Below are 18863 nucleotides of genomic sequence, written 5' to 3'. Positions count from 1 at the left end.
TCATGTTTTTCCTCCTTTTAAATGTTTTCATTCATGTTAAATATCTAAGCATTGGCCTTGTGTGACAGCTCATGCCTGTAATCCCAGCATTTTGGGAGGCCAAAGCAGGAGGTTCGCTTGTGGCCAGGAGTTAGAAACCAGCCTGGGGAACATATGAGACCCCGATCTCTTCAAAAAATTCAAAAATTAAAAATAAAGTTTAAAAAGCATTTAAGTACCACTTCTGCTCTTCCAAGTCCTCCACTGGCTCCCAGCTTGGCAACTTCAAGGTACCATTTGATCCCAACTTTAACAGGGGCCACCTACCTCTTTGTCAAACTTCAAAGAGTAGGATGTAGGAAAAAGCAAACTTTTTTTTTTTTTTTTTTGCCAAAATTCTTTCTTTGAAATTTGTTTTTCTGTGATGTCTGGGAATTTCCAGTGAGAAACGATAAAGTAAAATAAGACAATCTCACTCCAGCCTTTGCCTTCAAAACCCTCCTTCATCACCTGTGTTTCTGCATCACCCCCAAACAGCTAGTGCTGTGTTCTGACCTTTTCTTTCTCTGCATTCCTACCCTGGCACCAGCTGCAAACAGGGTCAGACATTGCCCCTGTAGGCCTTAAAAACTGATGAACAAAGACAGCCAGATACTCTCTTCTATTGTGGGGAAATGGAGTGGGGGCATTTTTCCCTGGCAGAGACTCTCAAGTATGTTACCTTCCACCTTGAGCCACAATCACCATCATTCCCAACAACAAAACGGTAGTTCCCCCCATACAAAGTCACTGTGCTGCAAGGACCTGCTCTCCCTTAATGCTGCAACCCAGTGGCCTATGTCTGCTGGCTCACAGGGACCCCTGACATCGAATGTCTTACCCAGGGAGATAGTACCCTGTGGTGGGAGCAAAAGTCACCTCTTTTTTTTTTTTTAATTTATTTTTATTTTACTTTAAGCTCTGGGATACACGTGCAGAACATGCAGGTTTGTTACATAGGTATACATGTGCCATGGTGGTTTGCTGCACCCATCAACCCATCATCTAGGTTTTAAGCCACACATACATTAGGTATTTGTCCTAATGCTCTCTCTCCCCTTGCCCCACAACCCCTGACAGGCCCCAGTGTGTGATGTTCCCCTCCCTGTGTCCATGTGTTCTCATTTTTCAACTCCCACTTATGAGTGAGAACATGTGGTGTTTGGTTTTCTATTCCTGTGTTAGTTTGCTGAGGATGGTGGCTTCCAGCTTCATCCATGTCCCTGCAAAGGGCATGAACTCATTCATTTTTAGGGCTGCATAGTATTCCATGGTGTATATGTGCCACATTTTCTTTATCCAGTCTATCATTGACAGGCAAAAAGTCGCCTTTTTGCTCCTGGCAACCTTTGCCCAGAGCATTCTGGTTTGTGTTTGTGTCTAACAACTCAAGGGAGATGGCTTTTTGTCCCGAGATAGCACTTTCAATATGATGGTGCTTATGTGGTACTTAAGTAAGCACAACATAAACAGTATTGCTGAGGAGGACAGTTCACGTTTATGTTTTAATTTGGTGGAGTATTATTGTTTCTTTGTCATTTGGTTGAATCACCATCTTTGGCTATTTTAGGAAAGAACAGAAAGGGAGCAGTTTCCTGATCCACCTGATAAATTCTGGTCCTGCACTCTCCCTTGGAGTCCACAGGATTGAATTTAAAGAGCCAGAAGACTAAGTTTAAATAGAAAAGGATATTTTGAAAAAAGGCAAAGTCAGACTGTTTTTTTAAATGAAACCTGAAAACGTACCTTGAAAGAGATTCCATGAGTAAAGCCGCCTAAGGGAGTTTATTAAATGTTTATTCTTTAATTCTTTGTTTCATCTTTGTTTTGAGTAAGAGAAATCCAGGTTTCTCTTCAGAATATGATTTTTTTTTTTGATGGAGTCTCCCTCTGTAGCTCAGGCTGGAGTGCAGTAGCATGATCTCGGTTCACTGTAATCTCTGCCTCCTGGGTTCAAGCGATTCTGGCTCAGCCTCCTGAGTAGCTGGGATTACGGGCACCTACCATCATGCTTGGCTAATTTTGTATTTTTAGCAGAGACAGAGTTCCACCATGTTGGCCAAGCTGGTCTCAAACTCCTGACCTCAAGTGATCCACCTGCCTCAGCATCCCAAAGTGCTGGGGTTACAGGCGTGAGCCACCGCGCCCAGCCAGAATATGATTTTTGATACCATTATTAGTTGGACTTCATATTCTCTTTCACCATCAGCAAGCAATTTTGTTTTCTATATAGTTATAATTTATTTACAAACAGAAGGTGTTTTATGGAGACCTTTGTTTACCAAGCATAGCCAAGAGTACACTGTATTTCTGGAATTCTCTTGTCTTCCTTTGAAGACCTAGCTAAGAAGGCTACAATGATGGATGTGTGAAAGACTTCAAGTTTCTTAATATGGCTCATTACTTTCATGAGAAGAAAAGATTACTATAGACTTAGTTAAAGCAAGAAAAAGGCTTTCTATTGGAGTGGTCATTTCACAGTTTTATATCAAAATTATTTTATTTTAAAGGGAATTACAGGTAAACCTCACAAGGCTGGGCACAGTGGCTCATGTCTGTAATCCCAGCACTTTGGGAGGCCAAGGTCAGAGGATTACTTGAGGCCAGGAGTTTGAAACCAGCCTGGGCAACATAGCAAGACCTGTCTCTACAAAAAATTAGCTGGGCATGGGTGGTGCACACCTGTAATCCCAGCTAGTCAGGTAGCTGAGGCAGGAGGACCACTTGAGCCCAGGAGTTTGGGACTGCAGTGAACTATGATTGTGCCACTGCAGTCCAGCCTAGACAACAGAGAGACCCATCTCTGAAATACAGAACAAACTACAACAAAACAACAACAACAAAATCACACGAACATGGAATTTTCTTTGTGAACACTTACTGACTTGGTTTCTAAAGGGCAGTGGAGTCATTTGTCTATACCTGATTCAACAATATCCATCTTAAAATTCATGAAGTTCCAATTAAAATGCCCCTCATTCCCTCCTGAACCCCCTTCACCCTCTGCCACACACAGATATTAAATTGTGACATCCCCCAGCACAACAGCACGTGCCCCCAATCTATTCCAATCTATCATAATCCTTTGTGTACAGTCCCAAGTCACCTAGTAGACGATGTGTTCTTTGAGTGCAGGGACTATGTCGTACTCTTCTTTATTTTATTTTTTTATTTTTTTGAGATAGAGTTTCTTTTTTGTAGCCCACCCAGGCTGGAGTGCAATGGTGCAATCTCGGCTCACTGCAACCTCTGCCTCCCGGTTCAAGCAATTCTTCTGCCTCAGCCTCCCAAGTAGCTGAGATTACAGGCATGTGCCATCACCCCTGGCTAATTTTTGTATTTTTAGTAGAAGTGGGGTTTCGCCATGTTGGTCAGGCTGGTCTCGAACTCCTGACGTCAGGAGATCGACCCACCTCGGCCTTCCGAACTGCTGGGATTACAGGCATGAGTCACCATGCCTGGCCAAATGTCATACTCTTCTATTTTGCATCTTCCACTGAACCTATGACTGTGACTGGTACATCCGAAAAGAAATTAAATACCTGCTGGATTTAACTTATTTCAATGTCTCCACAGAATCCCAGTATCCTCATAGCACTCTTTAGAAGTTGCTATTTTCCCTCTATAGTGACAGTGTACTGTGACTGTCACTCTAGAGTAATTGCAAAAAGGAGAGAAGTTTAGGAGGGACACAGTAACACACATGACATTTGCCTTTGTTGTCTTCCTGCTATTTTTAATAAACATTTTCCCCAGGTGCCCAATTCTGCCATGGAACCCCCCACCTTGGCACCTCATAAGGGCCCGCTCAGTGCCATCAGTTCCTGTGACTTTTGTATTCATTTATTTGTTTCAAATGTCTCTTATACTGACTTTTTTTTTTGAGGCAAGGTCTTGCTCTGTTGCCCAGGCTGGAGGGCAGTGGCACAATCTCAGCTCACTGCAACCTCTGTCTTCCAGGTTCAAGTGATCCTCCCATCTCAGCCTTCTGAGTAGCTGGGACTACAGTCACACACCACTACACCCAGCTAATTTTTGTAGAGATGGGGTTTCTTCATGTTGCCCAGAATGGTCTCGAACTCCTGAGCTCAAGCGATCTGCCAGCCTCGGCCTCCCAGAGTGCTGGGATTACAGGCGTGAGCCACCATGCCTGGCCTATATTGACTTTTTAATGATATGTTCATTTAAGAAAAAGTTAGCAATACAGATAAACAAGATAAAAACCACCTGTGAACCTACTCCTCGGGTGGGATCATGTGGCATAACATTCCTGTCTATAAAAAGAGTGAGTTTTGTTGGCTTGTTTTCTAGAATGAAGGTATCAAATAACCTCTGAACAGGGAGAGACAAAAATTCCCCTGGCAGGGATCTTCTTTGTCCTGTGACTGTCGCTTCATCCATCCTCTTAGTTTTGCACTTACACGTTTTGGTAGAAACAGGTCCTGATTAGAGTTGAAGTGGATTTCTCTTTTGTCTTACAAAGCTGACCCTCCCTTCTAAACTCCTTCCCATTCACAGTAGTAAGTAGAATTTGGGGGAAGCTGAGCATGAGGGGATTGTGGGAAAACCATATGTGACCCAGCATGTGGTTGCTATTTGAAGCAACTGCAGACCTGCTCACCTCGGCACAGTGAATTGCTTTGGGGAGCAATGGCTGGGTAGAAGAGTGCTCATTAAGAAGAGTTGTTAGGGCCGGTGTGGTGGCTTATGCCTATTATCCCAGCAATTTGGGAGGCTGAGGCAGGAGGACTACTTGAGAACAGTCGAGGATGCAGTGAGCTATGATGGCACCACTACCCTTCAGCCTGGGTGACAGAGTGAAACCCTGTCTTCAAAAAAAAAGAGAAGGAAGAAGTAGCAGAAGCAGCAGAAGAGGAAGAGGAAGAAGAAGAAGGAAGAGGAGGAGGAGGGAGGAAGGAGGAGGAGGGAGGAAGGAGGAGGAGGGAGAAAGGAGGAGGGAGGAGGAGTAGGAGGAGGAGAAGAAGGAAGAAGAAGGTAGAAGGAGAAGGAGGAGAAGAAGAAGGAGATAGTATCAAATGTGGGTTGCATCTGAGACTCTGGGAGAAATCTAGACCGACCAGTGGGGTCATTCTAACAATGGTGGACAATGATTTTCCTTCAAACGGTAGTAGGACAGCCTTTAGCAAAGACACTGTGAGGCTGCAGGAAGCAATGAGGTGGGTGTGAGGGAGGGACTGTTGAGTCTCTAATTCCCGCTCTGCCTGGCGTAGAAGCAGATGTGCATGTGTAGGAGGCTGCTTGGTATTTAATAAGTTGGGTATTTAATAACTTTTTTAAAAAGATAAAACATCATCATAATGAAGTAAGAATTATGTTTTACCATAAAAAAGTAAAATGTAATAATAATATTAATAATAATAGGTTGGGGGATTTGAACACTTGGAGGTGGAAAGACCCCTTAAGAAGATGTTCTTTGGGATAAGAGCTAATAAAAAAAGAAAAAAGAAAAGAAAAGAAGATGTTAGTTTGCCTGGAAGTGGAGCAAGTAGGCATTCAAGCAGTCAACTCTCTAAATGAGGCAAGATTATATTTGTGCACCAAAGTGGAAAAGCAAGTTATACCATGTGTGATTGCGCCTGTGTAAATGTGTGTGTAATTTTTTATTGAGGGCATCACATTAACTGGTGCTGATTGCTTTAGTTCAGGGAACTTCAGGCATGCATGGCAGAGCACAAGAAAGATATTTCTGGATGAAACGGCCTTTCTGATCTTCCTCTTAAGTATGCAATGATTTCACTGATAGGTCAGGTCAGATTTAGCCCATCTCATAACTGGTTATAGAAAATCAGGAGAGGCTGAGCGCGGTGGCTCACGCCTGTAATCCCAGCATTTTGGGAGGCTGAGGCGGGTGGATCACAAGTTCAGGAGTTCGAGACCAGCCTGGCCAACATAGTGAAACCCCCTCTCTACTAAAAATACAAAAATTAGCCGGGAATGGTGGCACATGCCTGTAGTCCCAGCTACTCGGGAAGCTGAGGCAGGAGAATCACTTTAACCTGAGAGGTTGTGGTGAGCTGGGATGGCACCACTGCCAGTGGCACCACTGCCACTCCAGCCTGGACAACAGAGAAAGACTCCATCTCAAAAAAAAAAAAAAAAAAAATAGGAGAAAGCCCTAAAAAAGGTTCAGGAAAGAGCAAGGAGAATTGCTGAATTCTCTTACCAGACTCCGACCTGGAGTCTGGTAAGTTCTGATAGTTCTCCCAAGCCCCAAACCCCTGAAGTCTTCCCAGCCACTGCCATATGCCATTGGCTTGTTAACAGTTGCAGCCTCTTCTCAGTCACAAGTTTTTGTTTGTTTTTGCTTTTTCACTTTTGCTAACATTTAAAAACTTTTAAAATAAAAATTTCCAAACACAAACAGAAGTAGAAAGAATGGTACAATTAACTCCCATGTACCCATCACTCAGCATCAAGAATTATCAGTGAGGTTCCATCTGTACCACCATCCACTCCAACAATCATTTTGAAGCAAACCCCAGACATCATATACATACACCTTAAAAGCAAGGATTATTTTTTAACATAAACACAATACACAATACCATTAACACTTAAAAAGTTAACAATCTCTTAATATCAAATATTTAATCAAAGTTCAGCTTTCTCCAATTGTCTTGTAAATGTTTTTGTAATAGCCTCAAGATTCATACGCTTATAGTGTGTTAGAATATTTTGTTTTCATCTTTAAAAATCCATCAATAAACGGGGTGTGATGCATGCCTACAGTTCCAGCTACTTGGAAGGCTGAGGTGGGAGGATTGCTTGAGCCCAGAAGTTTGAGGCTGCAGTGACCTATGATGAATAGTCACTGCACTCCAGCCTGGGCAAAGTAGCAAGACCCCCATCTCTTAAAAACAAAAAACTCATCAATAAGTGTGCATATATTTACTATGCGGTCAGCCTTGTTTTAAGCACAATAAGGAGCTAAGTGCCCATGCTGGGGAGTGGTGAAAAATGGGATCAAATAGACAGGATAGGGCTAGACTATGGAGGATATTTAAAAACAGCAGAGGAGTTTCAGCTTGATTTGGTAGACAATGGAGAACCTCTGAAGATTTTTGAACTTGGCGTGACAACAGGAACTTCAGCTTCTCCGGTGAATGATATATTATACTGACAATTCCCTTCACCTCTCACAATGCCTGACTTCCTGAAGAGTTGAAAAAGCAAGTGAGGTAATGAGCATTCTATACAAACCTCAGTTGCGTTGATGGGAGTATAAAGATAGAAACTTGCCTTTATAGGCAAATGTTTTAATACAGATATTCTGCAAAGCAAGGGATATATATATAAATTGAAATGAAATATAAATTATATTTCAATAATAAGACATTTTAATGAAAAGTTTTAAAATAGTAAAATAACCATATGCATAGTGTTAATATAAACAAAGAGCATTCTTTTTTTTGAGATGAGTCTTGCTCTGTTGCCCAGGCTGGAGTGCAGTGGTGCAATCACTTCTCACTGCAGCCTCAACCTCCTGGGCTCAAGGGATCCTCCCACCTCAGCCTCCTGAGTAGCTGGGACTACAGGTGTGCGACACCACACCTGGCTAATTTTTTGTATTTTTTGTAGAGACGAGGTTTCGCCATGTTGTTCAGGCTGGTCTCGAACTCCTGGGCTCAAATGATCCTCCCACCCTGGACTCCTAAGTTGCTGGGATTACAGGTGTGAGCCATTGTGCCTGGCCTCAAGAGCATTCTCGATGGTCAGGAGAGACAACATAAAAGAATATAACTTTGAAGACTTAGAAAGTGAGTGTTTTTCTGACATCTTCTAAATATGCATCTTGAGTTTTTTAATTGTATAAGTCCTAACCAATAGCCTAAGAGCTAAGTATACAGATGAATACCATATAAAGGCAATCTAAGTCTAGTTATTTTTAACTCAGTGGATTATTAAAAAAACCTAAGACCTCATTAGAGGTCAAGTTTTTGCAAAGATATAAAAATCGAGCTAGAGTTGGCAGGGGCATATGTGGTAGAATTTTGAAACACTTTGTAATCCATGAGTCAGTGCCTCTGGAATGTTGGAGAAGAAAGAATGGCAGTAATCAATCCAAGAGAACCCAAAGGCATGCACTCTGTAGGCTGTTCCAAGCCTATTTTAGCAAGTGCACATGTCTCCAAAATAAAAGGTACTCTCCAAGTGGCGAGATGGTATCTGGATCATACAGGGTTTCATGGTTTTTTAAAAAGTCATTTAAAATTATTGAAATTCAACTAGACACTCCAAAATCTTCAGAAGAAAAGAACAAATTTCAAATTTTAGAAAGTAGTTTAAGAAAAAGACATAATGGGACTGCGGTTTATCAGTATACATATTATCATGATCAATCTTTAGTATTATTAAATGAAACTGATGGATGTTTCATAAAAACACATGGATTCTGGGCAGCCTTCCCTGCTGAAAGGCTGAGAGGTGGATCCTGGGCCAGACAGCTGGGCTCAGAGCCGAGCAGGGTGGGGATGGATGAGGATGCGCTGACCACCCCGAAGATCCTCATCATTAGCGAGAGTGGGGCGGGCAAGTCCAGCCTGCTCTTGAGTTTCACAGATAATACTTTTGATCCAGAACTTGCAGCAACAATAGCATGATGCGACTGCAAACAGTATGATGAGAATGCATGCCAGGTGAAACACAAGGATCACTGTCATAGAAGTTGCCTCAAATTCCAGTTGTCTGGAAAGCGATGTAAACTGGACCGCCTGCCACAAAAATATACTCAGTAAAATAAAGTCTGTAATATGTCAAATGTGCCAAGAGAAGATAATGGTAGACATATGTCTCTTTCCCTTTGTCTAAACTAGTAATTCAGTGCTCTGTTCTGTATTTGCTTCTTCCAGGAAATCCAGGAATCACATCAACCTGGCTATTCACAGATGAAGGGGTAAAGAAACTGCTGTGTAGATACACAGTGGAATACTCTTCAGCCATAAAGCTTCTGGAAACCCTGTCATCCGCAGCCACATGTAGAACCCTGTCCATCCACAGATGAAGGGATCAGGAAACTCTAACATATATACTGAAAGGAATAGCCTTCAGCCACCAAAATAATAAAATTATGTCGCTTGGAGCAATACAGATGAACCTGTCCATCCACAAATGAAGAGATCAAGAAACTCTAGTATGTACACAAGGCAAAACCCTTCAGCCACCAAAATCATGACATATGTCACTTGGAGCAACACAGTTGAACCGCCAAAGATGCCTCGTCCTCCACAGGTGGACGAAGGCTGTGGCCGCCACTCCTGCCTGGGTTGTGCCCTGACACCCCCACTGCTTCTCTATTTATACATCTTAATAGGGTTGCTGACCCAGCAATAACTGAACAGCTGATATGTACCTCACACTAAGCCAGGTGCTTCATATGTATCTAATTTGAAAAATGCTGAGCTAGTTACCTTCTTAACACCATGGAACTTCTACTTAAAAGTTTGTTTTTTAATCCCAGAGAGCTCCAAGCAAGTTTTAGGGGGCTCCCCAAAACCAGTGAAGACTTTAACTAAAAGCAGAATTTCAGAGTACTATAATTTGATTAGAAACCAAACCCCAAAATTAAACATGAAGATCAATGTCTGTAGTGAACCGGCCCATCTGGTGGACACAGGATTTGTGTTATTGACTAGAATGTTACCGAAAATTCACAATTTCTGGCATCCATCGGTGTTGAGGAAATTGGATTAAGTACCAAATACAGCAGAGCACACCCAGCTTTGAGGCAAGGACCCCGTCAAGCAGTCAGGCAGTACTTTCGTTAGAGTTCTGGGCACAAGTCTTCCTCGTCCCTCTCACCTTCTCCTGGCCTCCCTGTAAACCCAAACCGCCAGGAACCTCTATTTTCTTCAAGGCCAGGCTGTTCTTAATGTTGGTAAATTGGTCGAGCAAATGGGTGAGCCACTGCTCGCTCTGCACGTCGTCCTCAGGGTGCTCCGTCTTCAGGCAGTACAGCAGCCGCATGGCTTTGGCCCGCAGGAGTAACTGGCCCATTCCTAGGCTGTCCCCAAGATGTGTCCTCCGAAGAAGCCGGTCAGGTAGAGGGGATGCCCGCCGTGGTTGTAGATGGGGAAGGAGATGCTGCTCAGGTCGAGCGTTTTGTCCACCTGCCAGGCGTACAGGAGCGGGTTGGGGGGCACGCAGAGCGCCCTGTACCTCGCGCACACCTGCTGGTACTGGATCTGGCTTCCGTTTCCCCGCGCCACACGCAGATCCTGCACCGCGCCGTCCAGTTTGCTGACTTCTGCAAAGGTGGCCGGGTCCAGCAGTGAGTCGCTGTGGAAGACCGCCAGAAGCGAGGCGAAATTGGCCTCGGTGCTCATCCTGGAAACCGAGAAGACGTAGGAGTCGTTGTTGGTGAAATGGCACTGCAGGAAGCACCCAGGCCTTGGCAGGTGAAAAAGCAGCCGTGGGCCAGAGCTCGCCCTACCCAACCGTTTCCTGGAGAAATTCTAGGAGAGTCTATTTGAGCTGCAGGCGGAGGCGGCGTTTGGAGCACGTGGTTGGCCCCAGTCGCCCGACCAATCTGGAAGGTGTTTGTGGCCTGCCTGACCTCTCAGGGGTTCGGCAAATACAAGGATCGCTTCTTCAAGGCCATCAAATGCGTGCCTATCCTACGGGACTCGCAATTTATTGGGAGAATTTGGGAGTTTCTCCTACACACACAAATGGCACAGAAATTCCACGTGTCCTGAGAAACAGATTTTACCTTTCCTGGTGCTCACCCTGTAGCAGTTTCAGGTAAGGCTTTTGTGAACCTGATGCACTTGACTTATTGTTTTTATTCTCTGTCCACAAATGTAACATGAACATACATTCTCCTAGTAAAAACAAGTAAAAGCATAGAATGAAAAGTGGAAAAAAGAAATCAAAACCTTTCTATCCCATTCCTCTTAAAGGAAGTGTTAAAAAGTGGGTCTACATCCTCACAAACCCTTTCTATGCATATACATGCATATCAGAGATATAGCAAATATACCTTTTTCATAAATGTTATTGAGCTATTTGTGTTATGCAGATTACATTTTTCATCTACAGGCAAAGGGTTTCAACATGTCAGTGCATATAGACTTATTTATTTATTTATTTTTGAGGCAGATTCTTGCTCTGCAGCCCAGGCTTGAGTGCAGTGGTGGGATCTTGGCTCACTGCAACCTCCGCCTCCCTGGTTCAAGCGATTCTTCTGCCTCAGCTTCCCAAGTAGCTGGGATTACAGGCATGCACCACCATGCCTGGCTAATTTTTGTATTTTTAGTAGAGATGGGGGTTTCACCATGTTGGCCAGGCTAGTCTCGAACTCCTGACCTCAAGCGATCCACCTGCCTCGGCCTCCCAAAGTGCTGGGATTACAGGCATGAGCCACACCATGCCCGGCCTTATTTTTTTGAACTGCTGTATATTTTTCCAATGTATGGATGAAGCATAATACAGCAAGAATTTTGTTGATGGACCCATAGATTGTTTAGACATTTGCTTTTATAAACAGCATTCAGTGAGTGAATGTCTTTTATTTAACCTATACTCAGGAACCATATCTGCGAGATTGTTTTTTAAAGTGGATTCACTAGGCCAAAGGATAGGTTATTTAAAATTTTTAGAACTATTGAGAAATTAAAATCCAAAAAAGTTGTATTAATTTGTACCCTCATAAGCAATATATAAATTTACCACAGCCTATCCCACAATGTCGGCAAAGCATTTGGTTTGTGCCGTTGGTATCTTACTTTGGTTTAATTTTGAATTTATTGCTTAGTATCCTTATCTTTCCTTTTTGAGTGAACTATCATATCTTTTGTGTGTGTAATCCATTCAATAGTTTTCCTATTGGATTGTTGGGATTTTCTTCTTGGTTTATAGGAATGATTCATATGTTAAAGAAATGACCACTTTTCTTGTGATCAGAGTTACAAGGGTCCTCCCCACCCACCTGCATTTTGCTCATTGCCATGGATTATTATTTTATTTTATTTTTTTTTTTGAGACGGAGTCTTGCTCTGTGGCCCAGGCTGGAGTGCAGTGGCGCAATCTCGGCTCACTGCAAGCTCCGCCTCCCAGGTTCATGCCATTCTCCTGCCCCAGCCTCCCGAGTAGCTGGGACTACAGGTGCCTGCCACCACGCCCGGCTAATTTTTTCTATTTTTAGTGCAAACGGGGTTTCACCATGTTAGTCAGGATGGTCTCGATCTCCAGAACTTGTGATCTGCCCACCTTGGCCTCCCAAAGTGCTGGGATTACAGGCATGAGCCACAGTGCCCGACCTTGCCATGGCTTATTTTTGTAGGTCATTAATGAATACTTTTCTTCCCTGAGATCCAAGTTTTTTTCATAATATATTTTTTTGTGTGTGTGATTAAAAAAAATCCACATGGATTCTGATCACGAAAAATGTAGAAAATAGCGTAAGGACTATTTCCGAAGATTTTGTCTTGTTTTTTGGTGGTTCACCAGATGGATGCTCGAGACTCAGTGACAGGGCCTTAAGATTCATTGCAGCAAAGCATACTGAGCAAAAATAGCAGGGAATGTGCAAACAGAGGAGTCCAGGGAGGGTCCTGGGAGGCCCAGCATAGGCCTCTGATTTCCTTCCTCATTCACAGCCACACAGGAGCACTTTCTCTCTGGTAGAGCTATCTGGTCTATATGAGTATCAGAATCTGAGGGCTTTGTAGCAGGTGGGTCACAAAGGTACCTCCTGCTATACAACCAGTCATGGCAACTAACACTCAAGATCCCAGTAAAAAAACCCAAGTGTCTTGATATTTGTGCAAAGAACCCAACAAACCAGTACAGTGTGGCCCATTGCTCCAAGTATATGTAGCAAAACCATCAATCATAGCCAGGTGCATTGGCTCTCACCTGTAATACTAAAACTTTGTGAGACTGAGGCAGGAGGATCACTTGAGTCCAGGAGTCTGACACCAGCCTGGGCGCCATAATGAGACCCTGTCTCTATGAAAAGAAAATTAAAAATTAGCTGGGCATGATGTTGCGTGCCTGTAGTCCTAGCTACTCAGGAGGCTGAGGTGGGAGAATTACTTGAGCCCAGGAGATCAAGGCTGCAGTGAGCTATGATCACACCACTGCACTCCAGCCTGGGTGACAGAGTGAGACTGTCCCAAAAAGAAACAAAAAGTATCAGTCACTACCATAAAGAACATTTCAGGAGCCATATTCCCAGTTGCTGGCAAAGAGTCAATCATGGTGTCCTTGGAGACATGTAAGGACTAAGCACACAGACCTGTTGTGGTATTAGTTTGGTGCAAAAGTAATTGCAGTCTTTGCCATTACTTTCAATAACTCTTTCATTAGGGATATTCTGGAATGAACCAAAGGCAGCAAGCTTGCAAGATGATATTACTCTAGAGAGTGTGCCCAGTATGCCCTACTACCCTGCCTTTCCCCATGTTTCTCCGTATGCCTACTTCCTCTCCTGTCCTTGTTTCCAGATCCCATATACCTTTCAAGCTCCCAAAACTTGGGGACAAACTCCCAAGACTCTCATGCCCAGCTGGTAGCCATCATTTGTACAGTCAGGACTGGCTATGCAATTTGTAGGATCTGCTACAAAATGAAAATACCCAATTCCTTGTTAAAAAATTATTAAAGAACTTCGGGATAGTGACAATAAAGCATTAAACCAAGAGTAAGGCCCTCCCTGGAGCAGGTCACAGCTACACAGGTTGCAAAAGCCTGAGGCCAGCCCCGATTTTTTACTTTCATATTTTGTCACCGAGGCTGGAGTGCAGTGGCTCCATCGCTGCTCACTGCAACCTCAACCTCTCAGGCTCCAGCAATCCTTGGGACTTGGAGAAGCTGGAATACCACCACACCTGGCTAATTTTTGTATTTTTTGTAGAGACGGGGTCTCACTATGTTACCCAGGCTGGTCTCCAACTCCTAGGCTCGAGTGATCCTCCTGCCTTGGCCTCCCTAAGTGCTGGGATTACAGGTGTGAGCCACTGCACCTGGCCTTGTAGTGAGTTTTCACTGGCGTATGTGAGACAGCTACAGGGAATTGGAAAGTACCCCACTCACCTTCAACTCAGATCACTCCTAGGTCTACTCCATTCACAAGGTGACCTTGGAAAGTCACTTTGCCTCCAGACTCCATTTCCTCCTCAATAAAACAGGAATGATAATGATAGCATGTTTATGGGGTAATTGTGAATGTTGAAAGAGATATGTACATGAAAACGCTTTGTAAAGTAAAGCACTATGCAAATATTAGCTTTCTCTCTGGGGCTATGTCCATCTAGATAACAAACACTGGTCTATTATTTTCTCTCCCTTGGACAGTGCTGGAGGCACACTAGCATATACTTTTCTTTGTTGTTGTGAGTTTCGCTCTTGTCACCCAGGCTGGAGTACAGTAGCGCAATCTCGGCTCACTGCAAACTCCACCTCCCGGGTTCAAGCAATTCTCATGCCTCAGCTTCCCGAATAGCTGGAATTACAGGTGCCTGCCACCATGCCCAGCTAATTTTTGTATTTTTAGTAGAGATGGGGTTTCACCATGTTGCCCAGGCTGGTCTTGAACTCCTGAGGTCAGGTAATCCACCCACCTCAGCCAAAGTGCTGGGATTATAGGCATGAGCCGCCGCGCCCGGCCAATACTTTTCTTTTTCACCCTTTCTCCCCAGACATGAATGCTTTTGTTATTATAGTAGTACAACGTAACCTCATATTGTGTTTCCCCAATTACAAAATGTAGTTATACTTACAGTTGTTATTATGGGGGAGACTAATTTGTGTCAGTCAGATTGAGTAACTTCTATGGATAGCTAATCTTATGCACTTTATGTTTTATTCCAATTCAACTTCGGAGAATGTCATTTTCAAAACTTGTCCCTAAATTGTCACTTTGTCACACCATGTAATACTGTGGTCACCTCTCTACAGAATATACTTTGTGCTTGTTAATTTCTCACCTTCCTAACTGCTGCTACGTGCACATAAAGATCTTGATAAATATTTGCTAAATAAATGAATTGGCAAATGAATAAATAAAGAAAGAAAGAGAAGGTCATAGTCTGGATACACAAAAGGATTAAATGACGAAACTGGTTTATGATCACCAAACATAATTTCTTTAATGTCAGAAATAGTAGTTCTCTTAGTTGCTACCTAAAGACTTCAAACACACAGAAATGCATCTCAGATCATTGCAGCACTGGATCCAGAGAAGACAAGGTCCTGGTGGGGCAGACATGGAATAGGGTGGAGCTGGGTGAGCCACTGATTGGCCCACATGCATCACTATTCCCTGAATGGAAATAGTGCTCCAGCCTTGGGGTTCGGGGTCTGTTCCAATATATTCAAAGGGGTCATCCCCAGGCCAGATTAGGGGCTCAAGGTCACTCCAAGAAGGGGCTCAAGGACCACCCAGAAGTCTGTGGTCCTTCCACTTCCTGACTGACTTTCCTCTTTACAGAGCCCTCTTTCTTCTTCCTTCCACTACATAACCAACACATAGTCAGGGCCACTGCTGATCCCTCCTAGACCAATTTCAATCCATGAGTCATCTCTAGGACTGATCCCGTTCCCATGCAACACTTAGGAGTTGAGCTGATCCTTTTAGAAGCATAGTCCTTGATACATAGTCCTTGATTCTGAAAGGCTAGTCTAGCTTTTAGAGGTGGCTTAAAGGAAAGAAACAAATGTTTTTCATTTCCAAACTTCTAGTTCCTACATATATTTGGGCCAGGTATGTAAGAGAGACTCACTAAATGTGTGTTGACAAGCTGAATAGAGTTTCCACTCTGATCGACTCAGAAATGAAGAGCTCACAATTCAGAATGTGTCTGTGACCCCCAGATAAGTCTCTTGGACTGCACAGCTGGAGACTACTCAAGAAATTCCAATAAAATAAATTGCTTCCCCTAAAAATGGAAGTGTTCCATTTTTAATGTTCTAAAAGAAACAAGTAAATGCCTCAGAGCATACAGCCTTTAGGATGGCTAAGAAACCCAACATTATGATGACATTAAGGCTTTAAATGAGAATTGAGACTTCTCTGCACAGTTTTTGCATTAAAATTTTTATTGCTTGTGTTTCCGGGATCCTTGGATAACAGAGTTAAAATAATTAAAGTGTGGTTATGGCAACCCTGCCAGCTTTCATGATTTTGGAGATTTATATGATTTGGGTATGGTTTGAATTTATTTCCCCCAAAAACTCATGTTGAAATTTGATCTCCAAGGTGGCAGCGTTGGGAGATGGGTCTAGTGGGAGGTGTTTGGGCCATGGGGGTGGATTCCTCATGAATGGCTTGGTGCTGTTCTCACGGTAGCGAGTGAGTTCTTGAATTAGTCTTGGATTAGGTCTCTTGGGAATGGATTAGTCCTCAGAAGGGTGGGTTGTTATAAAGCCAGGACATTCCTCAGGTTTTGCCTTTCTTCACACATGTCCACTTCACCTTTGACCTTTCCACCTTGTTTGCTTGTTTTTTTTTTTTTTTTCTTTTGAGACAGAGTCTTGCTCTGTCACCAGGCTGGAGTGCAGTGGCACGATCTCGGCTTACTGCCACCTCTGCCTCCTGGACTCAAACGATTCTCCTCCCTCAGCCTCCCAAGAAGCTGGGACTACATACCACCACGCCCAGCTAATTTTTTGTATATTTTTAGTAGAGACGGAGTTTCATCATGTTGGCCAAGGTGGTCTCGAACTCCTGACCTTAAATGATCTGTCCACCTTGGCCTCCCAAAGTGCTGGGATTACAAGCTTGAGCTGTCGCGCCCAGCCTCTCCATCATGTTTTAACCTACCATGAGCCCCTCATCAGAAGCCAAGCAGATGCTGGAGCCGTGCTTTTCATACTTCCTAGCCTGCAGAACGAACTAAATAAACCTCTTTTCTTTGTAAATTACCCAGCCTGAGTTATTCTGTTATTGCAAAAAGAAAAGGTTAAGACATAGGTGATCCTCCTTCCTTGCCTAACACAGCCATGGCTGTGTCCCAAGAAGCATCTGAAGTGGGTAGCAGCTCCAAAGCATTGGATGCTGGAGAAATTGACCAGTGTGTTTGCTCCTTGTCCATCCAGTGGTCCCCACAGGTTGAGAGAGTGTCTCCCCCTCATCATTTTCCTAAGGAACAGACTTAAGTATGACCTGAAGGAGAGAAAGAAGATTTGCATGCAGCAGTTCATTAAGATCGATGGCGAGGTCTGAACTGATATAACCTACCCTGCTGGACTCATGGATGTCATCAGCATTGACGAGATGGGAGAGAATTTCTGTCTGATCTATGACACCAAGAGTTGCGTTGATGTACATCTTATTACACCTGAAGTGGCCAAGTACAAGTTGTGCAAAGTGAGAAAAATCTTTGTGGGCACAAAAGGAATCCCTCATCTGGTGACTCATGATGCTCGCACCATCCACTACCTTGATCCCCTCATCAAGGTGAATGACATCATTCAGATTGATTTGGAGACTGGCAAGATTACTGATTTCATCAAGTTTGACGCTGGTAAGCTATGTATGGTGACTGGAGGTGCTAACCTGGAAAGAATTGGTGTGATCACCAACAGAGAGAGGCACCCTGGATCGTTTGATGTCGTTCATGTGAAAGATGTCAATGGCAACAGCTTTGCCGCTCTACTTCCCAACATTTTTGTTATTGGCAAGGGCAACAAACCATGGATTTCTCTTCCCCAAGGAAAGGGTATACACCTCACCATTGCTGAAGAGAGAGACAAAAGACTGGCGGCCAAACAGAGCAGTGGGTGAAATTGTCCCTGGGTGACACGTTAGATCTTTGTACATAATTAAAAATAACGTGGCATGATTAATAGCCAAAAAAAAAAAAAAAGACATAGGTGATCTTCAGCCTGACAGCTAAGTCCTCCTGCATCTATGTTCAGAATGCTTCAGTTGTGTACTTGTTTAATTAAATAGAATAGTAAGTCAAAATGTGCTATTTGGGGGGAACTCATATTTCCTGGGAGGAGTTTTGTGAAATAAATGTTCAGCGGTTAGAGATTTTCCTTCTTGTTGCAGGGAATGGCTTTTCTCAGTTAGGCAATGATAAAACTTTCTACTATTAGGAAAGTAGATTATAGTAACGTCATGTATTTAAATGGAAAAATCAGTATAAGCTTTGGCTTTAAAAAAGATATATTTTTTCTAGCTCTATCACTCTTGTATGTGGTCCCACGGCAACAGCAGCACATTTAAGTGTAACCAGCTGCAGTGATTGTTAAACTCCTATCTTCCCTGTTGTTGTATGTGACCACTGGGGACAGTAAGTCTTCCTGTCTTTTGTGTGGTCTCTACAATTTCTGGGATTTTTTATCAGTGTTGTATTCAATGTTTTTCTTATACAGATAAATATAAGTATAAGTTGGTCTCTAATACTACTGCCTACCAAAAAGAGAAGGACTCCTAGAGGACAGCTGATTCCATGTCTTGGGGCAAGAAAAATTAGGATGGTTTTTGGAACTTCATGTCTTGCCAAAAAGCAAGAATGTCTTTAAGGATGCCAGAACAATGCTATAGGGCAAAGCAACTTGCTTAAATGGTTTCCCATCATGAACAATAACTATTATTGTTAATAAATTAATTAGAACAAATCAAATCTATAAAAGGCCAAGGGTTTATGATACCTGAAAAGGGAACATTAGCATAAATTATACAAAAGGTGATGTACTGAAAAAGAAGAGGGATTATAAGAAAATATGTTTTATTTGTATTGATTTTAATAAATAAAAGAGGAAGTATGTGTGTTTTCTTTCTTTCTTTAAGTTTTTACCTATTTATCGAGTATGGATGTATAATTCTTTCTGTCTGTATAAGAAAAATGTTGAATACAACACTGTTAAAAAGTCGT

At 43.0% G+C, this 18863-nt stretch overlaps 1 pseudogene; it reads left to right on the top strand.

Moving 5' to 3' along the window:
* Window positions 1–16996: 16996 nt before the first annotated feature.
* LOC100459057 (small ribosomal subunit protein eS4, X isoform-like) lies at window positions 16997–17764 on the top strand (annotated as a pseudogene).
* The last annotated feature ends 1099 nt before the right edge of the window (window positions 17765–18863 follow it).

Source organism: Pongo abelii, chromosome 8 (assembly GCF_028885655.2).
Source record: "Pongo abelii isolate AG06213 chromosome 8, NHGRI_mPonAbe1-v2.0_pri, whole genome shotgun sequence".
Lineage (NCBI taxonomy): Eukaryota > Metazoa > Chordata > Mammalia > Primates > Hominidae > Pongo > Pongo abelii.
This window is presented reverse-complemented; position numbering and strand designations above follow the sequence as displayed.